This window comes from Pieris napi, chromosome 15 (genome assembly GCF_905475465.1).
Source record: "Pieris napi chromosome 15, ilPieNapi1.2, whole genome shotgun sequence".
In the NCBI taxonomy this organism is placed as follows: domain Eukaryota; kingdom Metazoa; phylum Arthropoda; class Insecta; order Lepidoptera; family Pieridae; genus Pieris; species Pieris napi.
This window is the reverse complement of record NC_062248.1, coordinates 11438680-11454623: the sequence shown is the minus strand read 5'-3', so window position 1 is coordinate 11454623 and position 15944 is coordinate 11438680. Positions and strand designations below refer to the sequence as shown.

At 45.5% G+C, this 15944-nt stretch overlaps 1 protein-coding gene and 1 non-coding gene across 3 annotated transcripts in view; both read right to left on the bottom strand.

Annotated features, from left to right (window-relative positions):
• The window catches only part of LOC125056691, a 205961-nt gene that overhangs the window by 115475 nt on the left and 74542 nt on the right, over positions 1-15944 (bottom strand). The window lies entirely within an intron of this gene.
• Positions 7133-7248, bottom strand: LOC125056993. Its single transcript, XR_007118150.1, has one exon. It is a non-coding gene; the product is annotated as a 5S ribosomal RNA (ribosomal RNA).

Below are 15944 nucleotides of genomic sequence, written 5' to 3'. Positions count from 1 at the left end.
TTTATTACGAGGACTGTCATATTAGGAGCTTAGTATTGTTCTAAATGTCACAACGATTATGGTACCGCTATTTGTGTATGAACTGAATAAAACATAACTGCTATATTGTTGTTTGTTGACCGACAAGAAGATAAACCACTCCTTATATGTAAGTTGTATTCGTTTTTACAACAAACTCCTAAGCGAAGTTAGAGAATTGTCACTGAATAAATCCAAAACTCTTGTTTAACGTTACGTCAATAAAGCTTTTTATACATTTGACAATTATTTAAATGATCCTCATCCTCGGATTGATTTGCTCCAGTTCAAACAATTTGTATGTCTCAAAAGTTGGCGATTAAAAAGAGTGGCGGAGAGTTTCTTGCCCGCTCTACGCCCTTGACTTGCGAACTGGTATTAAATATAAATTTAGAATCAATTTGACATCTTTTCTGTTGACGTTCATAAGTGTACATGGTTACCTATATGTATATATATATTACTTCTAAGCGTTTAACAACGTAATAGATTTTGTAGTCTAGCAGTTAATTGTCAAAATAATTTGACACAGCTGTAACACAGACTAGTTTGTACGTTCTATTGAAACTAAATAACGATTTGAATGTAATTAGTAACTTTATAGAGACCAACACTAAATCACTCAAATTACCCTACACCTATTGTCTCTTTCCGTCAAGTTGTGTTTACGCTACAACGAAAAGAGATACATTATAATAAGGGCATGCTGTGCTAAAAATATGTATAGGTTTGGTTTCAAGGTCAAATTTTATCAATTGACTTCGTGTTATCAGTAAATTGATAAATAAAAACAGATGAAGTATCGAATTTTTAGTTTGTAGTCGGTAGTCCGTCAATTACTAAACTTTATAGGCATCTCAAAAGTAAAAGGTACGTAAATATGGTAATAGAATAAGCCATTTAAAGATCGTAAACTCGATTCGGCATGAAACGAATTCTTCGAAGGAATTCTCGTATTCCTGGAATGTAATCCCTTAAGATGTGTTACGATACATTGAGACACCCATTATGTAAGGACAAATCCCTTAACAACGGACTTGGGTTTATTTTTAACTTGGAAATCCCGTTTATTTCGTACGAAACTTCACACTTGGTACGTTTTGAAACGAAATAATGCAATATTTATTTTAACTGGCTTTTATTTTAAAGCTTTACTATAAAGTAACACTAAAAATATGTATTTAACGTGTTGACTTAACTTTTGGTTTATGTAAAAATTGCGATTTAAATCTTCAACGTAAGAATAATAACTAAGTTCTGAATGTTTTATTCATAACTAAGATCGATGGGTTTCCCTTCTTAGAATAAAAATATATCTTTTTATTATTTAAACAGAAAACTGAGTTCCCTGAAAAATTGGCTAAGTGCTAATCGGACTCGCTAATAAAGGTTTCAATAGTATTAAACATACACAATGTTATATTTTTGAATATTCTACGGTTCCACAACTGAGCGTTTTTAAGGCAGTTTCTACCGCGCACTACCACTATGTGGAACCAGCTGCCCACTGAAGAATTTAAGAACCAATTCGACTTAGGGTCCTTCAAGAGCGTGCCAATTCTTAAACGTTTACATCGCTAAAACCACTAGCTATATATCTCGTGCAAGTAAATTTTTTGAATTATTTACCATCTTATTTCAGAGGGGATTTTACCACTTTGGAATTATCTTTCAAGGAACAACTCCTCAACTTCGGAACCTCAAAGTAATTTTTAAAGACCTACGTTCTATAGGTATAGGTTTGATCTTAAACTAATTTCATGTTACATGTTTAAATTTTATGGGGAATCCTGAAAACCAGGAGCAATTCCCTTTTTGTTCCTTGACCGAATATCTTTGTAGACAAGGATTTTGGGTCTTATACCCTGATTTCCTCACAATGTTAACCTTTACTGTATCAACAAATCAATAAACTTTAATTTATTAGTAGCAGTAGTACGTGAGACCAGTGTTGGCTTAGTGGCCTCAGCGTGCGACTCTCATACCTGAGGTCGTAGGTTCGATCCCCGGCTGTGCACCAATGGACTTTCTAATTTCTTCAAGATGTCTTAGACCCAAAAAGTCGCCCGCGTGTGTCAGGCACTGGAGGCTTATCACCTACCTACTTGTCTTTTAGATTTAAAAATGATCATGAAACAGATTCAGAAATCTGAGGCCAAGACCTTAAGAGGTTGTAGCACCACTAATTTATTTTTATTAGTACGCGAGACCTCAGTTGAAAGATACGCGCCTAGCAGTGGCGGATTTACATAATTTTTGTATCAGATTTTTGTGCACATAATTATACACAAACGACCCAGCCTCGCCAGGCCAGCCGACGCAGCCTCCAACCAGTAGTAGGACTGACATGTATAAGTTGATAGGGGAAGGTGGAAAAGGGAAATGCATTTTCTGCAATTTCGTTCTTATCACTCTTAAAGTGTAAGCTGAGGGCGCAGATGTCGATTACCGGTTGGGGAGCGCGAAATAGCTGTTTACTCTATAATATTGAAGTTTTCTACACCGAATGAACACTTCCGGTTTCCAAATCTGCCACCCTAGGCTCCAGCCTACTCAGCCTGCTGGTAAATCGGCAGTGGCGCCTAGTCTATTCTCAGGGAATTAAATAGAGATTCTTCACTTATGTAACACTAGCTGACCCGGCGAACTTTGTTCCGCCTTAATGGCAATAAATAAGCAGATTGTTTTTTTTTTATTGGAAAAAATACAAAAAAAAATTAATACCTACAGTAATTATTCATTATTATTTCTGTATTTTAGTACATAGGTTTCTCTTACTTAAGTACCTTGTGATACACGACATTTTTTGTTTTATTATCAGGCGCAAAAACAAACAACGCAGATGGTCTTCCGACCCGTGAACATGCCACGTATAATTGACCATGGGAAAAACATGAATATTCTAGATTTAAACTTTTAAGGATTGGCCTTGTGATTTGTTGATAAAAAAAAAAGTAAAAAAAAACATATCTTATGTCCGTCTCCTGGCTCTAAGCTACCTCCCTGCCAATTTTCAGCCAAATCTGTTCTGGCGTTCTTGAGTTATAAGTGGTGTAACTAACACGACTTTCTTATAATATATAAAGCAGAATATGTTTTAACATATCCCTAAGCTGCAGAGTTTGTTTGGCGTAAGATCGAGACGGAGACAATAAAGATTATATAACACGAATAAGAACAGTGAACAGGGTATCCTAAATACACCGTCATTAGTTTAAATAACCAATAAACTCCTTGTAAAATCCTTACAATGTTTGCTGAAAATATTCACGACCAATTACAGACCCTAATAATTTTTTCCCGGCATTTTCTTGGTCCCAAAGTGTTTACACGTTCATAACAGTTTAGAAAACGTTAAGATAAGCAGTGGATGGTAATGAGGCTGGGTTTATCCGAATTGCGGGGCCAGAGATCTTTGCGACATTCAGTGCGGGGCAAATCTATTGTTTGTCTCTTTCGGAGTATAGACTGTTCTAGTTTCTTTAGACATCTGAAACATTTATGTTGTTTTTCGCTACTGAAGACTTGTTGCCGAACATTTTTGTTTGAGCTATTTAAGATGATTGAATTGTCTGTGTGTGTAACTGTTTTCATTTACATTGTTCGAATTATTCAGCGTTCAAGTAATACGTAACGTATTTTCGGAGGGGGGGTTTAAAATGTTACGATGCGGGGCGGGGATAAAATTACGCGTTATTGTTAATATTTTTTACGACTTACACCACATAATAGTAACTAAAGTCACTAGGTGGTCACGAAACGTTTTACTATACTTGGGTACAGTACTGTACTTGGGTACCTACTGAAAAACGTTACGACGAGTTACTTGGGGGGGGGGGGATTCAATCTCCAAAATTTGCGTTACGTAATACTTGAAGGCTACCTTAAACAGATGAAAGCTGAAAAGATAGTTACTTTATTACCGTGAAAATGCAAATAATTTAAACGGACTATTTAAAGTAGGTACGTCAACGGAAAATAATAACGATTAATTTTTAATATTTATCCAAGTACTTATATCATTTCTCTTCAGAAATGCGATGATAACCACAACTACTAAACCAATTTGATGAAACTTAGATCCTAGATATAACTTTCTGAGAAAGTTGGGGGACTAATATACATTTATGAATTATACGCACACACTTGGAAGCTCCCTTTTAAAGTCAGTTAAAAAGATCGATTAAGTTAACAATGTAATAACGCTAATTTAATGTACGTAGCAAGATTAACCAAGTACTTAGTAAATAATTATGTCGTCACTGTTTTATGAAACACATTAAACGTATTAGGGGAAGACGGGTAATGATAAGTTACGATAATGAGACGTCGTTTCTTCCCTCGGTGGGGAAAATTCCTTAAAGTTGCACAATGCAGCTGAGGACAAGTTCAAGATAGGGGATGCCGTTTGTGCAGACTTGCGACTTTGCGACTAATACGGGTATATTCCAAATCCACCGTTCCACAACTGAGCGTTTATCAAGGCAGTTTTTGCCCCGCACCACCACTATGTGGAACCAGCTGCCCTCTGTAATATTTCCAAACCAATTCGACTAAGGGTCCTTCAAGAAAAGAGCGTACCAATTAAAAGGCCGGCAACGCACTCGCGAGCCCTCTGGCATTGAGAGTGTCCATGGGCGGCGCTATCACTAAACATTAAGTTTTCATCTCTACGAAATGTTATAGGCTAAGAGCTTATTGGTAATTATTACGAGAATATTTCATCAAAGACATCAAAGAAATTTATATACTTTCATTTCAGATAAATAGCGCTTTAATTTAATTATACCATTATTATTTTGGAGCTTCTTAATTATCTACAGCGTTAAAATACATTAATAATAATTTATTTCCGAACCAATTCTACTTAGGATCCTTCAAGAAAAGAGCGTACCAATTCTTAAAAGGCCGGCAACGCATTCGCGAGCCCTCTGGCATTGATTACTTAAGATTTCATGTGGAACATGGTGTAATGGTTGCAGATTCATACAAACAGTTTGTAAAAAAAACTTAGCGATTAAAAAGAGTCGCGCTGAGTTTATTGCCAGTTCTTCTCGTCCGTTCTTCCGTTCGACGAAAACTGGCAGTAAATGTACAAATATGTATTTCTTTATTGACGTTCATAAGTGTACATTGTATCACCTAAATTAATAAATAATTTTGAATTTGAAATAGAGGTCTATTACTCTATAGAAAACAATAACAGACGCACATTTGGTTTGAATTAAATAAGAGTCCATCGAAATTTAAAAATGAATCATTAATAGCAAAAGTTAAATGCGTTTAACTTTTTATAGAGGTATGGGCAAGTTTCAATCTCTCTTATAGAGGTTCACGCGTGAAAAATGACTGTCAATTATACAGGTTTCATGTTTGACAGGACCCGGTAAATACTATCATTAATATAGTTTTCTTCCTTACCCAGTTGTCACTTACTCAGTTTTGACTGTATATAACTAAGAGATACAACACACCCGTTGTGTGATGGTGTGAAAGTGACGGTATGTACGTGTGGCTGATCTTGCGATATGGATATTATTAATACTCGTTTTAAGCATATTCCACGCTAGACAATTAATAGGAACTATTATTTATTCGATTAAAATATTGGATATAACCTGAAGCACTACTGAATGTTCTTTAAGGGCTCGTTACCATTAAGAGGTAATGATGATGCATTCACGATTGTTAGCCGTCGAATACAGTATACACACCGTATAATTAAAATGTTGAAAAGGATAAATAAAGGCTATAATTGCGGATTGCATTAATTATTGGGTGTTACAGATGTTCAATTAAAAATAAACTAAATATACAAGTGTGGTTTATATTAAATGGAATGTATGAAATTAAAAACCGATGCAATTACCGAACTGTGTGTGAATAAACAACGTAATATTTCAAACAATATACTCGTACAATATTTCTAGCCTACAAAGAAATAATAATAATATTATTTCTTTGTAGGTTAGGAATCCATCTCTTATATTCCATCCTGTTCAACCCTAAAACTCCTTCCTATCTCAAAAATGATTTCATTTTTTTGGGAGCCCATAGCTATAGCTTACGCCCTTCCGAAAACTATATCCTTGAGATCCCATTTCATTACTCCTCCTTTCTTGGCGAGTCCTTTAAGGTCTCTGCAGTTAGGCTATGAAATGCACTTCCCGTCCCTATTCGCTTAGCTCCTTCTCTATCTTCCTTTAAATTTCTTCTGTACAAACATTACCTGTCCACATCGTATCCCTAACTTTCGTACTAACTATTAACTGACGTGAGACTGATCTTTAATGAAATTATCATGATTCATGTGCACTTTTTACTTTTTGTTTTTCATGTACCTATGCTTTATTAGTTTAGTTTTTTTTTCTTTCTTAATAACTATATGTAATATGTATTTTTGCACTTCTTGCCTACCTTATCTAATTTAATTTTTTTTTTCTTTTCACGGTGGTTGCCTGGAAGAGATCGCTCGAAAGCGATAAGGCCGCCAGTTGCCCTTCTTTACATTTAATTATATTAAATTTTTATATTATAATGCAACGAAGTGTAAATGAATAAATAACAAGAATATCCACAACTGTGTTCACTTGTCTTAGACCCATTTGCAATGTACCAGGATTGATGCATTCAATTGTGAGGTAAAGTAAACAGTTATCGAACATAATATTAACAATTGAAAATTTGATACATAGAAAATAAAAACAAATTTAGTCCCATTTGTAACGTAGCTTTACAGTCGCACAGTAGCACGTTTATTCATACCTTATCGACTTTATGCAAACTTCTAATACAGTCGAGGGTGACAGACGGAATTTGGATGCCTCATGCATATTTAATTTAGATTATTATTTTCCATTGTCGTTGATAGAAAATTGAAAAAAAAATCAATATTTATATCATTTCTGCGTCTTGTTAAATATTATTGTGTTAGCATATGATTTATGGTTATTTATTTACACTTTACTGCCTTATTCAAAAATAATATTAGCAAACTTCAGAGGTGTCAAGGGACACCCGGATGGAACGAAATTCCTTTCGATTAATTTATATGTTAATTGGTATCATAACAGTATGATAGATTTTCTCGACACCAATCTTACGACGAAAAAAAAGCCAACATCACGAGGTGTTCCCAGGCGGTCACCCATCCAAGTACTGACCTCGCCCGACGTTGCTTAACTTCGGTGATCGGACGAGAACCGGTGTATTCAACGTATGGACGTTGGCGATAGCTAAATCGAAAATGTAAAATATAACAACTATAGCAAAAAAGTGTCGTGACAACTTTTCGTAAGAATTTTTTCCGTCTAGCCCCCTTTGACAACGCGCGATAAGGAACTTCGTTCCAATAATAATCGACTCATAATTGACTAAAAAACAACGCAATAATATTAGGATTTCAAAAAGTTGAAACTATTAAAGTTTCAACAATTAAGCATAATTCCGAGCCGCAGTAAAACTTTGAAAACGAAAGAATTTTATATCCCACCGAGAATACTTTTACTAGTTTTAAGTTTTAATTAAATTGCCGATGGATTTTTCATAGTTCCCAAGTGTTTTACGGTCTTTTTACTGCAGCTCGGCAGATGCTCTTCTCTGTAGTGATAAACTGTATGGCATCAATATGTTTGATGACAAGAGTGTTTGTCCACTCTAACCATCAAAGGATCAGAAATTGAAAACCCAACGCGGTCCGTGTAATTGATTGGTCAAGTCTGACGCGTTGAGACTTAATACGTCATGTTACGTCCGTTGGTGTTATCACAATCATTTTTAATTATCTTTAGTCTGTTGTTTTACATTATCGCCCCAAGAATCTAAAGCACATTGTGCCGTCAGAGATAAGAACAAAACCAAAGAAAGCTTTCGCTATAGAATAAAGAAATTAATATTGTATAATTATTATTATTACAGTTTATTACCAGTTCTTCTCGTCCGTTCTACGCCCATGATGTGAGAACCGGCAGTTAATGTAAAATTAGAAGCATTTAGCATTTAATATGTATTTCTTTATTGACGTTCATAAGTGTACATTGTGTTACCTAAATGAATAAATGTATATGACTTTTTTTATGTTTATTATTGAATTACATATACAAATTTTGTATATATATATATATAATAATGATACCTTTGCCTAGCCTTTGAAATGAACGTATATTATAAATACATATAGCCCTTTCAATGTGATATCAAAACAGTATGAACGCTTTTGTCAACAAAAACAATGAACAGCCCAGAGCGTCACTTAAATCATTCTAATTGCACTCTAAAATAATTGAAATAAAAAACACGTACTATCCCCTCGCTTCCATCAATACAAGTACCTGGACCCTTATTGAAATACAATCGCATGAGATGGTATACCCACTGCGCGAAATGTCACGCCTAATAACCTATTCATAATCATTCAGAACATAAAATAAGAATACTCAAAATCTATTATTTTTAGGCATTCAAAATATTCAATAGAAACATGCTATGTTACTACTGATATAATTGCTACTAAGCACACATAAGCTCCAAAATCCATGTAAATTTTTACGTACGGGTAACTTAGTGCTATTACGTTTCTGAATCGTATTCTAAATGAACAGTCACTTTAAACATATATTTAGATACACATATCTAATACTGAGAGGTGCATTCACTTACTGTTAACAGTGATTTAGTTTATTTATTTAATTAAATAATATCACGCCTTTCTCGAAGGGGTAGAAAGAGGCCATCCTACGGTCTTGACATACCTCTCTCGCTTCATCTACTCATAACATTCACCAAACATGCCCGTCGGTTATGGGTACTTCTTACTAGTCTCTGGTACCTACCTTCAGGATTTGGTCGACCCCGCCTACCCAACCCGATCCCACCATCCACGGTTCTCATTCATTCGTTCAACATGGGCAGACCACTTAAGCATTCACTTTCGTATCCTTGTCATTACGTCCTCTGTGACCGCAGTTTTGTCATAATATATTACAATAATTCGAAAGAATTTTCAAAGAAACTTACTCGAATACAACAATTTTCCAACAGGAAAACAGAGAAACTTCGTGCCCTACATCAAAATGTCTTACGAAAAGGTCAAATAACTTAATAAGATTAACAATAATCTTGAAGTTAATCCTACCTTGGGCCTGTCAGGCTTCGCTTTAGGAAAACAACTATAACGAATGATTGGAGATGTTATATCAATTATTATAACCTGGCATACTGGCCTCGAGGCCACTTTTGATATTACAAAGAATAATTGGGCGGATTCACTTGACAATTTCAAATGATTTGAAAACGTATCCAGTGGGCTATAAATTTAACATAATTGTTTACATATAACTTAAAGTTATTACTCAACGGACTTATAACCCTTGTTAAGGGAAAAGATTTTCTAAAGCAGTGTTGGCCGCGCACCACCGCTATGTGAAACCAGCTGCCCAATGAAGTATTTCCGAACCAATTCGACTTAGGGTCCTTCAAGAAAAGAGTTTACCAATTCTTGAAAGGCCGGCATCGCACTTGCGAGCCTTCTGGCAATGTGATATGTATATGTAGGATTTGGGTAGGACATTTTAATAAATAAAATGCCACTTAATTTTCAAGTAATAATTCTATTTTAATCACTCCTAATTTACACAGAGTAATTAGAGTAATTTGAGTCAGGGATAAGCTCGCAAGATACAACTAGTGCACCAAGCCACGCCAGAGCCGAGACTGCCTGCGTTCTTTGCTTTTGTTACACACTCCCTCTAGAGGGGTGTGTTTAAGCCCGTTCGGGGCTATGCCCCCTTCGGGTGGTGTGACTTCTCGCGCCCTGCTAATACAGGGCGGTACGGGGTCGAGGTTTCTCCTCTTGGTGGGGGCTGCAGCGCGCAAGGAGACGTTGGCCTCAACTCGCTGCGCGCAGCCGATGGGGTCTATTCCGGGGTGTCAATCCGGTGGTTTGGGGCCAAGGAGTATTCTCGACTTGGCCCTGGTGTCTCAATGGTTGGTATCGGGCAGCTACGCGGCTCGCGGTCAAGCTCCGCCGGGTGAGACCCCCGGTGGCCCCGGGGGAGGCCCAGCGAGGCGACCAGCGGTCGTAGCCGCGGTTGCTGCCCTGGTGTCACGTCCGGTGGTTGAGGTATCCGCGGAGAATAGCTCACGCGGATACCTGTATTTGTCTGGTGGCCTGGAGTGCCACGGCGCGATGTCCTTGAGGTGGGGATGTTGAGAGGCGTCCGCTCGATCAAACATCCCCTTGGCGAGCCGTGCGACGAACTCGTCGATTGACTCCATCCTCAAGTCCCGCGCTATGGTGGTGTTCCTAACGTAGCGGGGGGCCCCCACTGCGCGTCGTAGGTTGATGTTTTGTACGGCGCGCAGTCTCTGGCGGTGGGTCTCCTTTGTGTAGGAGTACCACGCCGGTGCCGCGTACGTTAGGTGTGGGCGCACGTACAGTTTGTAGAGCGCGAGCTTGATTCGGAGGGGTAAGTTGCCGTAGAGTAGGGGGTAGAGCGCGTACGTCGCACCCTTGGCTCTCCCTACTGCCCTGTTGACATGGTGCCGCATTGTGAGTCGCCGGTCTATGGTGACCCCTAAATATGTGACCGGCGTCTTCCACGGCACGTCCTGATCCAGGAATCTCAGGGGCGGCGGCAACTTACTCTGGCCAAAGGCAATCGCCTGTGTCTTGTTAGGGTTGGCGGCTAATCTCCACTTTTCTAGCCACTCTGGCAGGAGGTCCAGAGCGCGTTGGAGCTTAACCGCAGCGTGCTTTATGTTTAGGGATGTGGCCACGTACGCCGTATCGTCTGCGTAGAGGGCCAAGGTGCACCCTTCTGGGCACGGGACGTCGTCAGTATACGTGGCATACAAGATTGGAGACAGCACGCTGCCTTGTGGTACACCCGCCGTGATAGGTCGCGGTCTCGACGCAGCCTCTCCCGTCGCTACGAAAAACGTGCGATCAGTGAGAAAGGCGCGGAGCACGGCGACTATGCGGCGGGGCAGTGGAGACTCGGCGAGCTTCAACACGAGGCCATCGTGCCAGACACGGTCGAAGGCCTTTTCCATGTCCAGCATGACGGCTGCGGCCGCGTTCTTCTTGTTCAGGGCCGTGGCTGCAGTGAAGAGCACCTTCGTCAGCTGCAACGTCGTGCTGTGCTCGCCGCGGAAGCCAAACTGTTCGGGCCTTGGCTGCAGGTAAAGTTGGATCCTCTGCAGCAGCAGCCTCTCGAACAGCTTTGACTGCGTCGAGAGCAGAGTGATGGGCCGGTAGCTCTCAGGTCGGGTAGAGTCCTTCCCGGGCTTCGGTATTAGGATCACCTTGCCCTCTTTCCAGGTCTTCGGGAAGTGGAGGGTCCGGAGGATTCCCGTGAAAAGGCGCGCCAGCGCGACAATCCACCTCATCGGTAGATGGCGCAGCGCCTGGTGGGTGATGCCATCCGGTCCTGGGGCCTTCTTCAGCGGCAGTCTTCGGATCGTCTTCCGCACTTGCGATGGCGAGAAGAAGATCCCGGCTTCGTCAGGTGGGATCGGGCTCGACAACCGGGCCTCGACAGCGCTCTCTACCTCAGCCACACGCGCAGGGGATGTCGCGGTGTTCGGCGAGAATTGGCGCTGGAGGTGTTCGGCGAAGATTTCGGCCCGATCGGTGTCATTGTAGGTGATGACGCCGTTGCTGTCATACAGTGGACGCTTCGGCTCTGGAGTCCGGTAGAGACGGCGGCATAATTGGAAGAGGCGAGTAGGCTCTGTAGTGGCCTCTCCCAGAGAGTGCTCCCACGTGCGCCGCGCGTGTGTCGCCAGTTCGGCCTTGACACGCTCGGCGAGGCGGTTCAGCTGCGTCTTCAGCACTGGGCAGCGATTGCGCTGCCACTGCCTCCTGAGTGCGCGCTTCTGTTTTATCAGTCTTTGCACGTGGGGAGCGAGGTCTGGGCGTATGACCTCCGGCGGACGCGTCGTGGTAGCTTCCGCCAGAGCCGCCTGGAGTTGCCGCGTCATGGACTCCGCCATGTCGTCAACGGCGCCTGGTGTCATGTCCGGTGGGCCGGGTGCAGGGGTGTCTCCAATGATGGACTCGAAGGCGTTCCAGTCGGTGACCCTGCAGGTGCGCGCAGGCGGGGATGGTGCCCCCGCGACGATGCACAGCACTGGCTGGTGGTCCGACTGGAATTCGTCCATCAGTACCTCCTGCGCCAGGTGGAGGCCAGGCCGGTTGTGTACCACCAAGTCTATGATGTCCGGCCTGTGGGTGTCTATCCTTGGGTAGTGTGTCGCGTCTCCTGGCCCGCACACGGTGTAACCTCGGGTCTCGGCGTATTGTAGAAGTCGAATCCCCCGCGGGCTGTTGGAGTGCGAGTGCCAGCTGATGTGCTTGGCATTCCAGTCGCCCGCGAGGATTGTTGGCCTCTGTTTGAGCGTGGCCTCCAATTCGGCCGGGATGAAGTTAGAGCCAGGGGGAGCGTAGATGGCCAACACTTCTGTGGGCTGGCCACCCAGTTCCAGCTCTACCCCTAGCGTCAGGATGCCAGTGTGATTTGTGGCCTGGATGGCACGATGAGGAATCCTCCTTCTAATCAGTACCGCCAGGCCACGTATGGGCGCCCCGGTGATCGCCTGGTGCTCTTCGCGGTAGACGAAGTAGCCCGCAGCACTCAGGCGGTCGGTGGAGCGCAAGTGTGTTTCGGAGATGAGCGCCACATCCACGTCTTGGGTACGCAAGATGTGACGCAGGTGGTGGCCTTTTCCCCGAAGGCCTGCGGCGTTCCAGTGCAGGAGGCGTAAGTTCATCTTCTTTGTTTTCTTACGCCTCTACTGCGCCCTCGGCGTCCTGCACGATGATCGGACGGGGGCGGGTATAGGGCGCCCATCAATTCGTTGACCGCCCTGTCAACCGCTTCAACGATCGCCGCCTCAATGGAAGGCGTCAGGCCCCCCAATGGGCCCCCACTGTGGGGGCGTGCGGCTCGCTGTCCGGCGGCTCTGGTGGCTCCATCGGCTGGAGCGGAGTCGGCGGCGGCCCTACTGGGGCCAGCCTCGGCTTGCGCAGAAAACTCCGCGCGCGGGGGGGCGGGGGGTTGCAACCCCCCCCGACCTCTCCTACCTCTGGGGCGCCTGCGCTGACCTCGCAGGGGCTCCGTAGGGTAGGAGATGATGTCTACATCTCGATGGTACGAAACGTGCTGCCCATGGGCGCGCGGCTCAGCCTGCGCATGCGTGCGCGGCTCGTCTCCATGCTTTGCGGGTGCACGGGCAGAAGCGCCAGGTGCGCCATGCGCGCCATGTGCGTCACGCGCGCTCTGCGCGCCATGCGCACCACGCGCGCCCCGCACGCCACTTGCGCCAGGTGCGCCAGGCGCGCCAGGCGCGCCATGTGCGCCACGCGCCTTCGAGGCGCCCATGCCCCGTGTGGTGTGTGCCACTGTGCCTGCGCGCTTATTGCGCGCCTCCTCCTTTAGCACAGGGCACGTGCTATGGTTCGCCGGGTGCGCCCCCTTGCAGTTGACGCACTTCGGCGTTGCCCCCTTTGGCAGGGGGCAGTCTGTGGCGTGGTGTCCCTCCCCGCACCTCACACAGGCTAAGGCCCGGTGGCATTGGTGCGAAGAGTGTCTAAATCCTTGGCACCGGTGACATTGGGCGGGGCCCCTTTTGCCCCGCCAGGACTCGATCGTGACCCCCGGTATACACAGCAACTCCTTGATGTCATATATAGCGGGGGTGAGGTCGGGGGTGCGGCGCAGAATAACTAGGAAGATACACCCCGGTCTACCCTTCCTGGCGCGTATGGGCTGAGCGTGTTCCGGCTCAAACCCGAGGTCGCGCAGCTCTGTCATGATGGCCTCGGGCTCCGTGTCCGCCGGAACGCCCCGCACTGCCACCTTCAGCTGCCTGTCAGCTGGTAGGGAGTAGGAGAAGTAAACGACGTTGACGCCGCTACTCTCCAACTCCCCAAGGTACCGTTGTACCACACGGTACTCCTCTTCGTCTTCGGGGATGATTTTCAACCCCTGCCCAAAAGCGCGCGCGTTGACCGTGCGCCCGAGCCTTTTTTTCATCTCCCTGACATGTACCGTCCAGTCAGGGAGGGACTCGATCACAAACGGCGGATATTTCGGCTTCGATGCGGCGGGGGGCAGGGGTGCGAGGGGGGGCCGGCGGGCTACTGCCGGCGATGCAGTCGTCGCGGCGTACGAATTCGCCGCGTCTTGAGGCGCTGATTGAGCCGTCGCTTGTGGGGGTGCGGGAGGCACCGTGATGGGCGTCATGCCCATGGGCGAGGCGGTCGTCAGTTTATTCGTGCCCGCCGTGTCCTGCGGCTCTGTTTGAGCCGTCGCTTGATGGGGTGCGGGGGGCGCCATGGTGGGCGTCATGCCCATGGGCGCATCCGCCAGGCGACGACGGCGCGGGTCACTCTGAGACAACGGCGCCTGCGGTTGCGGCGGCATCCGATGGCGGCATATGGCGGGAGATGGCGGCGTCGTCTGTGCGCACATGCGCTTGGGCGCCGTCCCGGCGGCGTCCTCGTAAAAGTCCTGCGGCGGCGGGCGGCGTAAGGAGAAATTATGCGCTCGCCTCGCTTCGGCGAGCGCATTGTGTTCGTCGCTTGATAGCGGCGATGTCATGACACCCTGCTCCAGTAGGCGCCTGCGGGTCTGTGAGAGGTACTCGCACATGGCACGTGCGAGCCCGTCCGTTGCGTACCGGCCTATGATTGTCTGCGCAACAAAAAACGCATCCAACTCATATCCGGCCCGCGCGGATACGGGCTGCAAAGGCCGCAGGTCGCCCTCTAGGTACGCGATCAGCTCTTCAGGATCGCGCCCATGGGCAGGGTTGTCGCCTTGATAAGATAGGTCTGATAAATCTTTACTTACAGGATTTATTATTTGATGAGGTTGAGGTCGGTGCGGGGTGGCGACAAGGGCGCTCTCGTCGTCCGTATACCGCGACGAGAGCTGCGGCCTAAAATCGCCACCATGGGCACTTACACTTTCACTTAAGTTTATATTTAAATTTGCATTTAAATTTACATCCGAGGTCGTACGCGATATTCCGCGTTGGTCACTAATTTCCTCCGCGGGGGAGGGGTTGTGGGGGGCCGCTGCGTCGGGGTATACGCCAGCCGTATACCGCGACGAGAGCTGTTCGTAGGAAATGTTTTTATTTACACTGTCTTCGGCTCCCGGTCCCAGGGCTCGATCGCTACGCGAGCGAGAGTCAAACCTGGGCCGGTCTGCCATACGCGACGCGGGTGTAATTGTGGTTGACGACGGCGGCGGCGGCGCGGCTCCACCGCGCGAGCGGGAGCGTTCTTTGGCGCGCGGGCCAGACTCGTCGCGACGGGATCTTCGCTCCATAACGGGAGCTGGAGTCTGCCAGGCACAGCCTGGACACCTTAGTTTGGTCCGCGCATGCGCATCCCCCGGTGAGACCCGCTGGTGGGAAGCCGGGATAGGCGCAGCACTTTCCTTACCTTGGTGCCGGCGTAGTATTTAGTGCAGGCGGCTCCCTCGTTCGGTGTTTGTTATTATCTTTACTTAATAAAGATTTTAAACAAAACGCGATAAAAGACAAGGCTCGTGTGCTCAACAGGGTGGCAGACAGCTGTACTCACTGCCTGCGTAAGGCCCGCTCCGCCATTTATAACGACAGACTCAGTAGTGGGGAGAGTGGGGAGACTTGAAGAACCGGCTGTGACGTGCTCGATGCAGGTGTTGTTTGCTATAGGCGCGTACGGCGGTACAGGCGCCGTCACGGCCATACTGACATGCGTGCGTCCTCGCACGCGCCTCATCCCATACCTCTGTTACATCAGTTACATAAATTAAGGCGCATAATTTTGGTCTGGTTCAAAGCCCTGCAAAACCATAACAATTAGTCATTTCTGCTAGTCCGGAATTTACATTCCCTGTAGCCATAGCCATTGCATAATTTTGGTCTAGCTC